The sequence below is a fragment of the Mustela erminea genome, chromosome 19, assembly GCF_009829155.1.
Source record: "Mustela erminea isolate mMusErm1 chromosome 19, mMusErm1.Pri, whole genome shotgun sequence".
Lineage (NCBI taxonomy): Eukaryota > Metazoa > Chordata > Mammalia > Carnivora > Mustelidae > Mustela > Mustela erminea.
The window spans coordinates 42730323-42745460 of NC_045632.1; the positions used below are offsets into that span (position 1 = coordinate 42730323).

The 15138-nt window shown below is 49.8% G+C and overlaps 1 protein-coding gene and 1 long non-coding RNA gene across 5 annotated transcripts in view; one reads left to right on the plus strand and one right to left on the minus strand.

Annotated features, from left to right (window-relative positions):
* Positions 1–9686: 9686 nt before the first annotated feature.
* Positions 9687–13800, minus strand: LOC116578938. The gene is made up of 2 exons (XR_004281095.1): positions 13611–13800; positions 9687–11951 (listed from the first exon to the last, which is right to left on the minus strand). It is a non-coding gene; the product is annotated as an uncharacterized LOC116578938 (long non-coding RNA).
* Positions 12800–15138, plus strand: part of CTCF (CCCTC-binding factor) — a 54084-nt gene continuing 51745 nt past the window's right edge. For 2 of the 4 annotated variants that reach the window (XM_032323584.1, XM_032323586.1), the window contains exon 1: positions 12800–13049. The gene's annotated coding sequence lies outside the window, so the exon portion shown is untranslated. Of the gene's footprint in view, positions 13050–13810; positions 13895–15138 lie in introns of those variants that run through there. The other 2 variants (XM_032323588.1, XM_032323585.1) reach the window with 2 other exon arrangements.

Genomic DNA, 15138 nt, shown 5'->3' on the forward strand with positions numbered 1-15138 from the left:
CCAGGCTGGAGCCAAACAGTGGGGTTGGCCTAGGGAGAGCCCAAAGGTGCTAGTCCTGGGAATGACTCTCTAGCTGCCCTAGCTGCGGGCTCCAGGCGGCCTGGAGGCAGAGGAGGGCCTCAACAAAAAGCGTGGTGAGACCTGGAGCTTCTGGCCAGAAGGGGGCAGCAGAACCCCGTCAGGGAATGCCAGGCTTCTGGGTCTAGCCTCTGTCAGCCTCAGCAGCTTCCTACCAAGGTGGCTGAGCTGAGAGCAAAGAGCTCCTTGCGGGCTGGATAGAAAGAAGAAGGAGATCCTCGCAGAGGGGAAGAGCTAGAGCCTGGGAGCCAGGAAATGCAGATAGCTGCCCCCGTGACCCTGAGCAGCGAGTGTTTTCTCTCCCCAAGCTGCATCCCCTCTCTGTAATAACAAACCTGACTGAACCCTGAGCTCCCACTCCCGACATGGCCAGACTGCTGCTTCAGGAAGCAGGGCTCCGGGGGGAGGGCTCACCTCTTCCCAGAGCTGCTGGCACGTGAGTGTGTTAACCCCAGAAGGTTAAGAATTCTATGGGGGTGGGAGGGCGGGGATGAGATTTCTGGGCAACAGGCCTGTTCCAAAGAGGGCCTGAGGGAGGCCCACACCCAAGGCTGGACAAACAGGCTCTCTACCCTTCCCCTCTCCCTCCGGAGCTTTCACTGTTGTCCAGGGGCAAGGAAAACGGGCCCTCCTTACTCCCTGAGCCCACTCTGGTGTCTCAGTGCCTGGGGTGTCAGCACTGCAGTGGGACACGCTGGGGAAAATGTGTGTGCCCGCACTCACAGCCAATGAGGTGCAAACAACCCCCTGGGGGCATGTGGGTGGGTGACCCCGATGCCCAGGCAGCCCTGCGCCCCCGTGTTTTAGAGCTGTGTGTGAGGAGGTTTGGCTGGGCCTTTAACCACCTGCTGGGGAAGCCAAGCTGAGCAGAAAAACGGCCAACAGGAAGGCGCACAGGAAACACCTGTGTGGGGATGCAGGTGGTTCATTCCAGAAGAGTGGGGGGAGGGCTGGGGGGGCAGGCAGACAGACCTCGACACATTGGCACAGCCCTGTGCTCTCGGTACCTGTGAAGGGTGGCGTGGAGGGGATGGGGGATGGTGAGTAGCTCGGTTTTTTGGGTGGTTGGCTAGGGTGGAGGGGATGGAGAAAACAAGTGATGGGAACCAAACCAGCACCCAAAGTTGGCTACAGCTTGGGGCTGCCCCCAGGGGCCCCTGCAGGAAGGTTGCAGTCCCAGAACCACCCCAAGAAGCCCCTTGGGCATCGGGCCCCACAAGAGGCCCACTGGTAGGGAAGGACTGTCCACTTGGATTCAGAGCGTGCATAGCCTGTGCAGTGGGGAAAGAGGAAGTGAACGCTGGCTGACCAGGTCCTGGGAAAGTGCAGACAGGGGTGACTGGGCCATCACAAGCTCACAGCTCAATCCACAGGAGAGGACAGGGCCTGGGCAAGAAGTAGAGGATGGAAAAATATCCCAGCCTGAGGTTAAATGGGGCTGCCACCAAAAGTCCGAGTGGCCTGCTTTCCAGTGCTGAGAAGGGATAGGGCCCCTCTCTGTCCTCTACAAGGAGAGTGCTAAGACCGGAGCCTTGTACTCAGCTCTGGCTGAGAGTGGGTGTGAGGGTCAGGAGCCAGAATGAGGACACCGTGAGTAGCCAGGGACAGATGAAGTACAGTCAAGGCCAAGGCAACAAGAGCCTCAGTCCTTTGCCACGTCAAGCCTACCTAGTTTAGGATTACGCAGATCAACCCCAGAAGAGCCCTTCTCGCCAATGCCTTGAGCTCAGGCTGAATGGTCTCCTACCTCTAGACTCATTTCTATGAGATAGTGGAGGGTAGGGAGAGGCCATCTCCCCTCTGGTACCCTCTCCTCCCCAAAACACACACAGCCTCACAAGTGCTTCCCACAGGATGCTCCCCCCACCTCCTACCCTGCTGTCACATAGGTTCAGGGAGGCGCGCGTTCCTGCTGCCCCAGGTGATAGAGTGGGCGCTGGTGACACCATCAAGAGTCAAAGGTGCTAGGGCAGAGAAAGCCTATGCCCAGCAGTCCTGTGAGGCCTGTGCCAGCCTCTGTGAGGGGGGCAGAGGAAGTGTGATACTCTGAGGAGTGCCTTGGCAATCAAGGCCATCAAGGCCACAACCACGCCTTCGCCATCATCACTGGGGCTCTCTCCAGACAAAATGTAAGTGTGCTTTGCAACGAAGGGACCAGGCCGAGGTAGTCCAGGACGCAGTTTATTGAATTGGTGGACACTGGGGGCTCTCGTTTCTCCTACCCTTTCCTTGTCTAATCTTACCTTTTCTCCTGTCTCCTACTCTTCTTCCTCATGTTTTCAAAGTTGTAGAGAACCAAAAACAGAAGAAAAAAAGGCACGTTTGTGAAGGCAAAGAAGCAGATGGGTTGGCACGGGGGAAGAGGACTGCTTCTTTGTCTCACCCACAGAGTGGGGGTGCCTTCCTTGTGTGTTTCTGTGCAAGGTGCGTGGGTACAATTTGCTGAACCCTAGGGATATGACATGCTCTCTCCCCCTCCCCCAACCCTACCCCCAGGCGGCTCTGGAGTATCCTATGGCTTGGCTGCCAGACCCACATCTTCTGGGCCTAGGTAATACGGAAGAGTAAGGTTGGTAAAGACGCCAGGGCCTATGTAAACAGCTATGGAAAAACAGTCTATCATTGAGAAAATAAGATTGTCATTGGCCTGCAAGACAGGGCCTCTGTTTTCAGAAGGTTGCAATGTAGCCATAGCCACATTTGAGTTTGATGACAGTGGTCAAGTTCTCGCTTGTCTGTGAATATTCCCAGGGCATATGGACTCCCAGTAAATGCTGACTTTAGGGGCACCTGGGTGGCTCCGTCGGTTAAACCTCTGCCTTTGGCTCAAGTCATGCTCCTGGGGTCCTGGGATGGAGCCTGGGGCTCCCTGCTCAGCAAGGAGTCTTCTTCTCCCTCTGCCCCTCCCCCTGCTCATGCTCCCTTTCCCTCTCTCTCTCTCTCAAATAAATAAATACAATCTTTTTTTTTAAAAAAATGCTGACTTAGAGCCACTGAGTAAGTAGCTGAAGTGCTATGGCTAACATGCACGTTTTAGCTACATCCTCTGAATGTTCTTACAGCCTTCTCTGCCACCTCCTCATCAAGCATCCTCATACAAACGTCACTCCGCAGGGTTCCATTCTGAGCCCTTTCCAGTTCTCCCTTGAAACACATTCTCTGAACCACCTCATCTCTTTCTCCGGCCCCCATCTGTATGCATCTGTAGGCTAAGGCTGTACGCCGGTGATTCACAGGGCTCTCTCCTCACTCCCGTATCCAACTGCTGACTGGACACCTCCTTTGGAATGCAGCCAAGATGTTTCCAGCTCAGCGTGCGCAAAATCACACTCAGTGTCTCAAAACCCGTTTCTGCTCCAGGTCTCTTGAGGTTACCAACTACCCAGCCACACAGTGTCTTCATCCTTGACTCTTTCCTCTGTCCTCTCATCCCTGCCACCATAACTGTCTCAAGTAAATGCCCTAAATATTTCTAAATTCTGTCCACTCCCTTGTATTGCCATGGGCACCACTCAGATCTGGGACATGGTGACCTCTCACTGAGACATTAAAACTGTCCCCTCACAGGTTTCCTGCCTCTGGTCTTACCCTTCTTCCATCTATTCTCCGTGGTTCATCAAACTGATTTCTAAAACCCCCCACATAGGTTTTCTTATCTCCTAGGGAAAGTCCAGGTGCCTCCAGCTAGGCACAAAGCCAGCCTCACTTACGCCTCCTAATTTCTTTCTTTCTTTTTTTTAAGAGTTATTTATTTATTTATTTGACAGACAGACAGAGATCACAAGTAGGCAGAGAGGCAGGCAGAGAGTGAGAGGGAAGCAGGCTCCCCGCTGAGCAGAGAGCCTGATGCGGGGCTTGATCCCAGGACCCTGAGATCAGGACCTGAGCTGAAGGCAGAGGCTTTAACCCACTGAGCCACCCAACACCTCCTAATTTCTTGGTCCACCCTGGAGCCTTACTGAACTTCCTGCAGGGCTTGCTTGCCCCTCGTGGTACACACTTCCGACCTCATCTTGCCTTGTCAGTGCCTGTTCGCCTGAATAGGCTTCAACCTAGACATCACAGACTTCTTCGGGAGCTTGCTCCTCCCCTACACTCCCATCAGAGCACCCTGCACTTCCCCTGGTCTAGTACTAATCACACCCCATTGCAAGTGCTTATTTATTTTCTATCCCCCACTATGTATATATATTAGCGTAAGCATTTGCTGACTATTCTACCTAAGTAACAGGCACCACCCAACACATTTCAAGTATGAAAGTACCACATTTAATGCAGAGGTGCTAGGTGGTTCAGCCTCTGCCTTCAGCCCAGGTCATGATTCCAGGGTCCTGGGATCGAGTCCCACATCGGGCTCCTTGATCAGTGAGGAGCCTGCTTCTCCCTCTGCTTGCCACTATCCCTGACTGTGTTCTCTCTCACACACAAATAAGTAAAATCTATAAAAAGGAACAAAACAAAACCTCCATGAGGGGCCAGAGGGAGCCGTTAGAAATGAGGCTGAAGAGGGGCACCTGGCTGGCTCAGTCAGTGGAGCGTGCAACTCTTGATCTCAGGGTTGTGAGTTCGAGCCCCGTGTTGGGTGTGGAGGTGACTTAAAATCTTAAAAAATGAGGCTGAAGAGGTGAGCAGGGGCTTGTCACAGGGCCTTGCGGAGTGGCTATAGGGCTTGGAATTTACCCCCAGGGAACTGGAGACCCATATGTGGGCTTGAAGCAGGAGAATTCTGTGATCACATTTAGTCTTTGGAAAGGTCATTCTAGCAGTTGTGTGGAGAGAGGAGGCAGGAAGCAGTGAGGCATCTGAAGGCATAGTTAGGAGAAGTGATAGCAGCCTGGGCCGGATAGAGGCAGCGGGGATGGAGAGGCTAGTGAAGAGATGTTCCAAAACAGAATGGAAAAACAGTTTGGTGGTGATGGGATGTGGGAGGTGAGAAAGTGAAGCCCAAGTTTCTGGTCTGGTGATGGCTGGATGGTGATATATCTCACTAAAAAGAGAGAGCCCTTATAACGGAAGCGGGTTGGCAGGCGAGTAACAAGGCAGGTAAGGTGACTTGGGAGTTTTCTAGGAGGAAGTCACCAGAAAGTAGCTGAAAATATAGATCTGGGGCAAGAAGAGAAGGGTGTGGGCTGGAGACAGAAGCTTGAGAATCATCCTTGCTTTACTGTTAAGTCTTACGTGACTACTGTGATGTTCAGTGATCCATCTGTTCCCCCTGCAGCTGCAGTCAGACCTTGCCTCTAATCCTTGACTTCCAGCTACTAATGCTCATGAAGTTTAGTCTGGCCTCTATAGGCTAAAACAAAATATAAAGCACTTGAGGGCTAGGGATGGCATCTTTCTCCAGTATTATCCAGCATGGGCGTTGATCTGTATCTCAAGCAGTTACTCAGAACATACTTTTTTTTTTTTTTTAAAGATTTTATTTATTTATTTGACAGAGAGAGATCACAAGTAGACGGAGAGGCAGGCAGAGAGAGAGAGGGAAGCAGGCTCCCCACTGAGCAGAGAGCCCGATGCGGGACTCGATCCCAGGACCCTGAGATCATGACCTGAGCCAAAGGCAACGGCTTAACCCACTGAGCCACCCAGGCACCCCTCAGAACATACTTTAGATTAAAAATTCATCAGTCTAAACATTTCTGCTATTTGCCTTCCAAATGCCTGAAATTTCCACCATTAAAGCCCTTCTTTTGAGTTAAGGCAGTAGTGTCCAACTTTTTAGGGGCAGAAACCATGTCCTCCTCTAAACAAATCCCTTAACATTTGGGAATGTGGGAGAGCATGGGAGGAGCAGAGAGGCATGGAGCCTGCCTGACTTCCTTTCCCCTACCTCTTATCCTTCCAAGGCACACTCTGAGCTAAAGCATCATCTTTAGAGGATCCCTATAAGACTGGAAATGTTATCTGACTGTGAGGACCTCTGAGCAGCCACTGAAAGAACTGGAAGACAGGGTTTGGGGCTGGAAGATCTAAGCACTCATTCTGGTTTTTCCAACAAGTTACTGGATGGCTGAGCAAGTCACATCATTTCCTGAGTTTAGGACAAAACTGTGTCTGGCTCTTCAAACAGAGCTGTGAACATCAATTGAAAGGGCAGATATGAAGATATTTTGCAAAATGAAAGACATACAGATGATGGATGCCTGGGTGACTCAGTTGAGCATCTGCCTTTGGCTCTGGTCATGATCCCTGTGTCCTGGGACTCATCTGCATTGAGCTCCTTGCTCAGCAGGGAGTCTGCTTCTCCCTCTGCCTCTGCCCCATTCCCCTGCTTGTACTTGTGCACGCTCGCTCTCTCTCATATAAATAAATCTTTTTAAAAAATCTACAGATGAGATGGATTATTAAAAGGTGATCAAGGGGCGCCTGGGTGGCTCAGTGGGTTAAGCCACTGCCTTTGGCTCAGGTCATGATCTCAGGGTCCTGGGATCGAGTCCCGCATTGGGCTCTCTGCTCAGCAGGGAGCCTGCTTCCTCCTCTCTCTCTTTCTGCCTGCCTCTACGGCTACTTGTGATCTCTCTCTGTCAAATAAATAAAATCTTAAAAAAAAAAAAAAAAAAGGTGATCAATGCATGCCTGAAAAATGCAGGTAAGAGCACAGAAAACAAAAGAGCACATCCCCCAGTGTGGGATGTAGGTCTAGGTAAAGTCCTTTAGATTCTAGAAAGCAGTAATTTGAACTAAGAGGTAAAAAATAAACATGGCTTTTTATAGGGGTCTGAAGAAAGTAGATATCAGTAAAGAAAAAAATAAACATGGCTTTTTATAGGGGTCTGAAGAAAGTAGATATCAGTAAAGAAAAAAATCCTTGTGGTCTCGGTAGGAGATATGAAGTGGCAGGTCTTTAAAATGTTAGGACAAAGGGTTGCCCTTGACACTAAAACTTTCCAAACATCTTATAAGGTTTAGTATTTAAAAAAAAAAAAAAATGTTTAGTGTGACTACTTTGCACCCTAGTCCAATGGTGTAGAATGACTTGCTGTCCCCCAACCTTCTTGAGCCCTTTTACACTCCTGATGATGGCTTTCCACCTTACATGCCTTTGCCTTGTTTGTTAGTGCCTTCTGACCCTCTACCACCCAGCTGAAATGAGATACTCCTAGAGAATGATTGACTCTCCTTTATCTATGAATTCATTTCTTCTTGTTATAACCATTATTGCAATAATTTTTTTTTTTGTTTTATTTTGTTTTGGTGTGGTTGCGTGTTTTTTGTTTTGTTTTTAACCAGTCTGAGCAGTTAAACTTTGAGTTCAAGGACAGGACACATTTTGGGTCCTTTTATATCTCCAGGGCCTAGAACAGCAGGTACTCAATAAATGTTTGCTAAATTTGAATTATATCTCATATAATAGATACAGACACAACAAGGGTATTCAGGTGTAACTTTAGGACTCACCCCAAGTGAGCAAGAAGATTCCTGCCCATTTTTACTTAGAAAATCAACACCTCTCCTCCAATGATCATAATAATTGCGGACTTCACATGGGTCAATGGGGAAACCAAGAAAGATCTTGTAAATAGAATTGTTTCCTGAGAATTACAGCGCAAAATACACCTTTCCAAGAAAGAATGGCTCTTGGGGTACCTGGGTGGTTCAGTGGGTTAAGCCTCTGCCTTCAGCTGGGGTCATGATCTCAGGGTCCTGGGATTGAGTCCCATATCAGGCTCTCTGCTCAGAGGGGAGCCTGCTTCACCCTCTCTCTCTCTGCCTGCCTTTCTGCCTACTTGTGTTATCTCTCTCTCTCTGTTAAATAAATAAATAAATAAATAAAATCTTAAAAAAAAAAAAAAAGAAAAGAAAGAAAGAAAGAATGGCTCTCAAGCCAAGGAAAGCCTAGTCAGTAACTGATTCTGTTAATGACTCTAGAAAGACTGTGTCCACCAGAAGGATGATTTGGGAGTGAAGGTAGGTAACAAGAAGCATAAAAACAAAATAATAATTACCTTTTTGTAAGATTACAAAATCGGTAAGTTACATTTTTTGTAAGATTACTGGTGTCTAGAATTATGCCAAGAACCGTACTTGTGTTTTCTTGTTTAATCCTGTGCGAAGTACAATTATCATCCTATTTTACAGTGAAGAAATCTACAGTTGTTACAATTCACCCAAGATCACACAACCAGTAAAGAGCCAAGATTAAGACTCAAATCCTGGACAGTCTGACTCTAGCATCCAGAGACAGTGAGAGTAAACATTTACGTTATATAATTTACATTTCTCTTTTTTTTTTTTTAAGATTTTATTTATTTGACAGAGAGAGAGAAATTACAAGTAGGCAGAGAGGCAGGCAGAGAGAGAGGAGGAAGCAGGCTCCCTGCGGAGCAGGGAGTCTGATATGGGGCTTGATCCCAGGACCCTGGGATCAGGACCTGAGCCGAAGGCAGAGGCTTTAACCCACTGAGCCACCCAGGCGCCCCTATAATTTACATTTCTTAATCTAATTGACTGCTCACCAAGCTTTCTAGTAATTTGGCTTCCCGGGAGGCTCTTCTGTAGGGAAAGAACATGCCTTGTGCCAGCTCCAGGACACTGCCCACTTGCCAGTTGGTAAAGCAGCACTCTGCTTTATCCACCAAGCTCCTGTGAACCTGACAAGTCCCTAAAGAAGAAATACACTCTTAGGATACAGTCTGCATTTCTTGTCCTGCCTGTGAGGCTGAGCACCACATCCTGGAACGTGGTGACGTCACTAATGCCATGTAGTAAGCTTACAGCCCCAGCTGATAATGCCCTGAACTCCTGCGGCCTACAAACCTTAGAATTCACATCAAGAATCTTCCTTAAATCACAGAGTGGTTTTGAATCACCACAGTTCTCATTGGTGAGGTAGTCTGGAGTAGCACTGCAGGGAACAACTCTATCCTTATTTTTATCATCCCAGTGGTTTCATAGACTCTCATCATATTGCTTTTCACGCTCAGCTTGTTTCTGTCCAGGCTGAAACATCCTATCCTTTTGTCTTGCTTCTCCATTTCTTGGTCTTGGAGTCAATTCCATGAAGTAGGACATATCCCTGTTTCCTACAAGGAGAAGAAAACACTTCGATCCTTCAGCATTTCCTCAGCCCTGGGTCAGAATAGTACCTAGGATCTTTTTCTTCAGAAAGCAGGCTCCAAGGCCACTTGGACCCCACTCTTGGTTTCTAACTGATGCCTCAGAGGTCATACAATTGAGAGTTCTTTTCTTCTTTTTAAAGATTTATTTATTAGCGAGGAAGCGAGTGAGCATACATGGGGAGCAGAGAATCTTCAACCAGACTTTCCACTGAGTGCTGAGCAGAGAGCCCCATGCAGGCTTGATCTCACGACCCATGAAATCACCACCTAAGCAGAAACTGAGTCAGATGCCCAACAGACTGAGCCACCCAGGTGCCCCTAAAGATTTTCTTTTCTTTTTAAGGACTTTATTTATTTATTTATTTGACAGAGAGAGATCACAAGTAGATGGAGAGGAAGGCAGAGAGAGAGAGAGGGAAGCAGGCTCCCTGCTGAGAAGAGAGCCCGATGCGGGACTCGATCCCAGGACCCTGAGATCATGACCTGAGCCGAAGGCATCAGCTTAACCCTCTGAGCCACCCAGGTGCCCCTAAAGATTTTATTTTCAAGTAATCTCTACACCCAATGTGGGGCTCTAGCTTAGAACCCTGAGATAGAGAGTTGCATGTGCTACTGACTGAGCCAACCAGGTGCCCTTGATATAATTACTATAAATATAGTTGTCTTAGGCTGTTATAACAAAATAACCGCTGACTGGGTGACTTATAAACAGATTTATTGCTCACAGTTCTGGAGGCTGGGTAGTCCAAGATCAAGGTACCAACATGGCTGCATTCTGATGAAGGCCCTCTTCTTGGTTCATAGCCGTTGCCTTCTGGCTGTGTCCTTAACATGGTGGAAGGGACCAGGGATCTCCATGCAGCCTCTTTTATAAGGCACTTATCCAATTTGTGAGGGTTCCACCCTCATCACTTAGGTACCTCCTAAAGGCCCCACCTACTAATATCACATTGAGCATTAGGATTTCAAATATGAATTTTGAGAGGGACACAAATATTCAGGCCATGGCAGCTGTAAATATCATTGTAAATATAGTTTAAGTTTTTTCCATCTAAGTACACTGACTTATATTTGCCTATATTAAAGCTTTAGAAAACATTCTTATAGCTTACTCTTAAAGATAAGGAAGATGGTCTGAAGTAAAGTCTTATAGTAAGTTTATTAATCAGATTATTAAAGATGTCAGAAAGAAAAAGAAGCTAAGAATTTAAGCGCAAGTCAGCCTTGTTCCTAGTACACAGTTCCTAGGTACACCAGGAGGTCTCTGGGGTGGAGCACTAAAGAAATTGCAAGATGCAAATATTCCAGAGTAATTTCCCCTAAGTTTGCCTTTTCTTTACTTTTGAGCCCTCTGGTATACATAAGAGACAAATGGGATAATTTGGTTTCTAGAAAAAGGGATCACAGGTAAATTTTCCAAATAGTCACACGTTTCTAGAATATTAAGTGATTAATAAGGCAAGTACCTGAGATCAGGAATCAGAAAACTTGGGCCCTGGTGTTAAGAAACCAAATTATCTCTTTTCTGCATGTCTGTACCCAAGCAGCTGAATACTGCTGGAAAAAAAACACATATTGCCGAACTGGTTTAACTTTAAATTCATGATTACAAACTTCAAATGGATACCCAATATTGCCAGTGCTACATACCCAATGTAGGCAGTCCTACTAGGAAAGTTGTAAGCTTGCTCCTCCCACCCTCACCAGCATTTGCACTGATCTTCACCTTTATTACCTTAATTATCAGAGTGGAAGCATCCTGTTCCTATCTAAGGTCAGTCCTCCCAGTTTCCTTATATCCTGTCATGGATTTCACTCCTATATAGGTCAAGCAAGCCTTCTCTCTCCTGTATCACACCCAATGGCACATAAACATGCTCCAGAATCCTGCCATGTTTTAAAACATCTCCTCCCTTGACCCCGGATCTTTCCAGTTATCCCTAAAGTTTTGCTCCCTTCACAGCAAAACTTCTTTCCACAGTTATCCCTAAAATTATCCCTAAAGTTAACTTTCCACAGTTATCCCTAAAGTTTGCTCCCTTCACAGCAAAACTTCTCATGTTGCCTACATATGCTCTATTTCCTTACTTTTCCATTCATTCTCAACCCATCCTAATGAGGTCAAAATCTCTTGATTTACACCACGAATCAAGCCAAATTCGCCAATGATAGTCTCTATTGAATTCCAAGGTGACCAATCCAATAGCCCGGTCTCTGGCCCAAGTTGACCTCTCAGCAGCACTAGACACGGCTGACCACTCCCCCCCACCTAAACGTTCTCTGCCCTTGGATTCCAAATTCAACACGCTTGTGGATTTCTGTCTTCCTGGCTAACCCTTTCAGTTTTCTTCTCCATTATCCCATTTCCAAATGCGGAAATGTCTAGGATCTGGCCTTGGAATTTCTCTTCACTCTTTTCTCCAAGTGAAAGCCCACACACATATATATAGTTTAATCCGTTCATGCAATTTAAAAACACCTGATTAAGTTGCTACCACCTAAATATCTGAAGATTTTATATTACAAAAATCTAGACTTCTGATTCCCCTTTTCAACAAAACTCCCAGAATATCTGTCAATATTGGGCTGGCATCCTCATAATGGGAACAATCAGCTGAATGGAGCAGAAACTGTCCCGTTGATGCTGGCTCCGATTGTTATCCGTGATATCTAAGGTATGGGAGTTCAGAATACAGTCTTGAGTCAGATTCCTTTAAGTACCAAAGGCGCTCCTCCCTGGGTCACCAGAAAATCTTCCAGGCTGCGATGGGTGAACTTCGTCTCTGGGTGGGTAGAATCCGCAGGTGCATCCTGGGGAGGGGAGGGACGACTGCACTTTAAGGGGCTGAATGGCACCGCCCACAGAGAACTTCGCTCATCGAACCGAGATAAGAAGCGTAGGTTTTAAAATATAGCATTATATCACGCCAAATAAGAAAGTCATTTTGACAAAAGGCCGGTGTGGTCGTGTATAAGCATCAAATCTGGTCTTCTGTTGGCCTTTCTTGGCTTAAGTGGACTGGTGACACCAAGGGACAGCCCATGCCCTCTCCTCTTACACCCGGTTTTAGGAGGCGGAGAGCTCCCTTAAAAGCCGCTGGGCAAGGACAACCCTTCTCATCCTCGCGCCGCAGGCGCTGTACAGTTCTGAGGAGTTGGGAGTGTGTGGGGAACAACCGGCCTTAACGCGGTGGCGGGCTGCGGTGGGGAGCTGGGAGGGAGGGTCCGGCCCAGCTAGGGCGGAGACTTGGGCGGGGCCCGGCCCGAGAACCGCCTCAGTCACACCGCCTACCCCCCGCGCGCGCTTCCTCCAAACACCCTCCCTGCCACCCCCAACCCCCTTTACGGATTCGGGGCCGGAGACTGCGGCTGTAGAACCAGGTCAAACAAGCCTGGGATCCTGTAACGCCCAGAGGCGGCGGCCTCCGCCCAGGAAACCCCACCCAGCGGGAGCCCGGACGTCGCGGCGCCCGCAGAGCCCACGCGCGAGCGGGCGAGGGCGCGGGAGGGCGCGTGCGGCGTGACGCGACTCGCGGCGCGTCCCGTGACGCCATCGCGCCCGCTTTTGAAAGTTGGCGCCCGGGGCCGCCTCCCATGCTGCCCTGCGCCAACCCCTCCCCTCACCTTTCCTCCCCCGCCCTCCACTCGTCGCCCGGCCGGCCCCCCCACCCGTCCCTTCCCTTATCAGCACCCGCGGCCCCGGCAGCGCCGACGCAGGCGCACTGCACCGCGCCGCCGCCATTTTGTGTCCGAGCCTGTGGAGCGATTAAACCGTGCGCGGAGCTGCTTCTTTGGCGGCAGCGGCGGTGGCGGTAGCCGGTGCGGGTGCGCGGAGCTGGCCGGGGACGCCGGGTGGCCGGAGCGGTGGAGCGGCGGCGGAGCGGGCGCTGCAGGGGGTGTGGCGCGGAGGTAAGGGGGCCCGGGGTGGAGGAGGTTTCGCGGGCCGCCTCTAGGTGTCACGATGGGGCCGCTCCGGTCGGCGCTGGCTGCAGCCCGGCGCCAGCGCCGCCGCCGGGGGGTGTTTGTCTCCCTCTACCGTCCCTGCTGCGGCGCGGCCGCCGCCATTGCCCGTCGCCGCCGCGGCCCGGCCGACCCCCCACCCCCACAGCCGCCCGCTAGGCCTCCCTCCTGGCGGCGCGCTAGGCCTCCGGCGGCGGTGGCGGCGGCAGCAGCAGAGGCCCGCGCGCCGGCGACTCCATTTTCCTTCCTTTGTCTCTGCCCTCGAGGCCGGCTCTTGGCCCGACTGATTGCCCGGCCGCGGCCCGCCCTCTGCCCTCCGCCCCTCCCGCGGCGGGTGGCCGCAGCCGAAAGGCGATCTCTGCGTCCCGGCTCCCGCGCCCGCCTTGCTCTAGGGTCCCGACCCACTCCCGCCGCGCGCGCAGCCCGGTTTCCGTGTAGTATGGGTGTCGGGCCCTGGCCGACTCCTCTCCGGCTGCCCCTCCTCCAGCCTGCCCGGTCCCCGGAACCTACCCGGCCGCTCTGCGAGCGTACCCCCGCCGCTTGGCTGCTCCGCGGTCGCTCCCAGTCCGCGCGCCGCCGCCGCTGGTCTCCGTCTCCGCCGAGTGGCGCAGGCGGCGCTGCTGCGGCTGCGAGCAGAGGGACCCCAGAGCTGCCGAGAGCTCCCTCTGCAAGGCTGGCTGAGCTGCTCGCGCCTCGACGCTGCCTGAGCGGGCGGGGGGACGCGCGCTCGCCGCCCCCGCCGGGCCCGGCTGCGCCCCCAAACTCGCGGCCGGGCTCTTCGCTGGACCTGACCGGTGCGGTCCCCCACGGTGGGCGGAAGAGACTCGAGTTCCTCACCAAGTAGTTTTTCTACAGCAAGGATCGGACTCCACTTGTAGTGATAGCCTGACTTTGTGCGCTAAGAGATCTCAAAGGGATCAAAACTTAATTTCATTCTGATCTCAAGTGACGTGACAGATTACTGAATTCGGGATTATGGGGTGGCTAAGTTGGATCAGGCGACCCTTTAGTTTCCTTCCCGCTTTAAACTGTCCTGACGCTAAATTAGTACAGTATTTAGTGCCTGATGCTTTAGGGCTAGGCGAAGGCAGTTCTGCCTCGGGATTGTGCAACCCGATCTAAAGCGCCAGTAAGGCAGAATGAATTTATTCTTGACTCCACTGGTAATTTGCCCATATGCTGAAATATGATGGTTGATGTTGTAATTGAATCCTGGGTCACTAGTTGCAGTTGGTTTATAAATATCTACGCCTAATGTAACTACTCTTTAGTAGCTGACTTCCTGTAGCCCAGAGTTCAGCATTAAGTAAACATTCGCATAAGTAGTCTTCTTGCTTTGAGTTTAAATCAACTAGGAAAGTTAAAAATCTACGTCCCCTATAGGCGGCAAAAGAAGTTAAACAGGGCACGTATACTAAATTTACTGTCGTTACCTGTTTTTTTGAATGATTAAAAAGCTTCCTGTCGAATTGCCATAGTTTTCTCTTTTCTGTTTTCCTGAAATGTTTGAGTACTTTATTGTAGTATCTGCAGTAGTTGATGTGTCAGCTCGGGTTGCGTTGGAGAGAGGAAGATCTTGATTAACTTTTTTTTTTTCTTTTTTCTTTTTTGAGGAAAGCTCTGTTAAGCTTATGAGGAAATTAAAACAGCCTGGTGCTAAGTGAAGTTGTCTGGTCTGCTGTGTGTAATCTCAATCTGTAAGATTTTGCAGGAATCTGGCTCTATAAGAGAGTTTTTCAGCATTCCCCGCCCCCCCCCCCCCCGGGGGGGGGGCCTTCAAAACGTTTCTTCTCCCCCTCTCTCTGGTAAAAGTAAAATTGCACTAACAAATCCAGTATTGATGAAGTGTTAGGTTTGGGAATAGAGCCATGCTTAATTGTCTAATAAATTAGTCCATTTGTGTAAGTTTTTGCATTCTTGAGATTTTGGGGTTTTTTTTTTTTTTTTTTTGACATGTGGATGGCAGGTGGTCTGTTTTACTTAGGTCTGTTTTACTTAAAAAAGTAAGCTCTCTACGTGTTAAAGATTAAAATCCAGA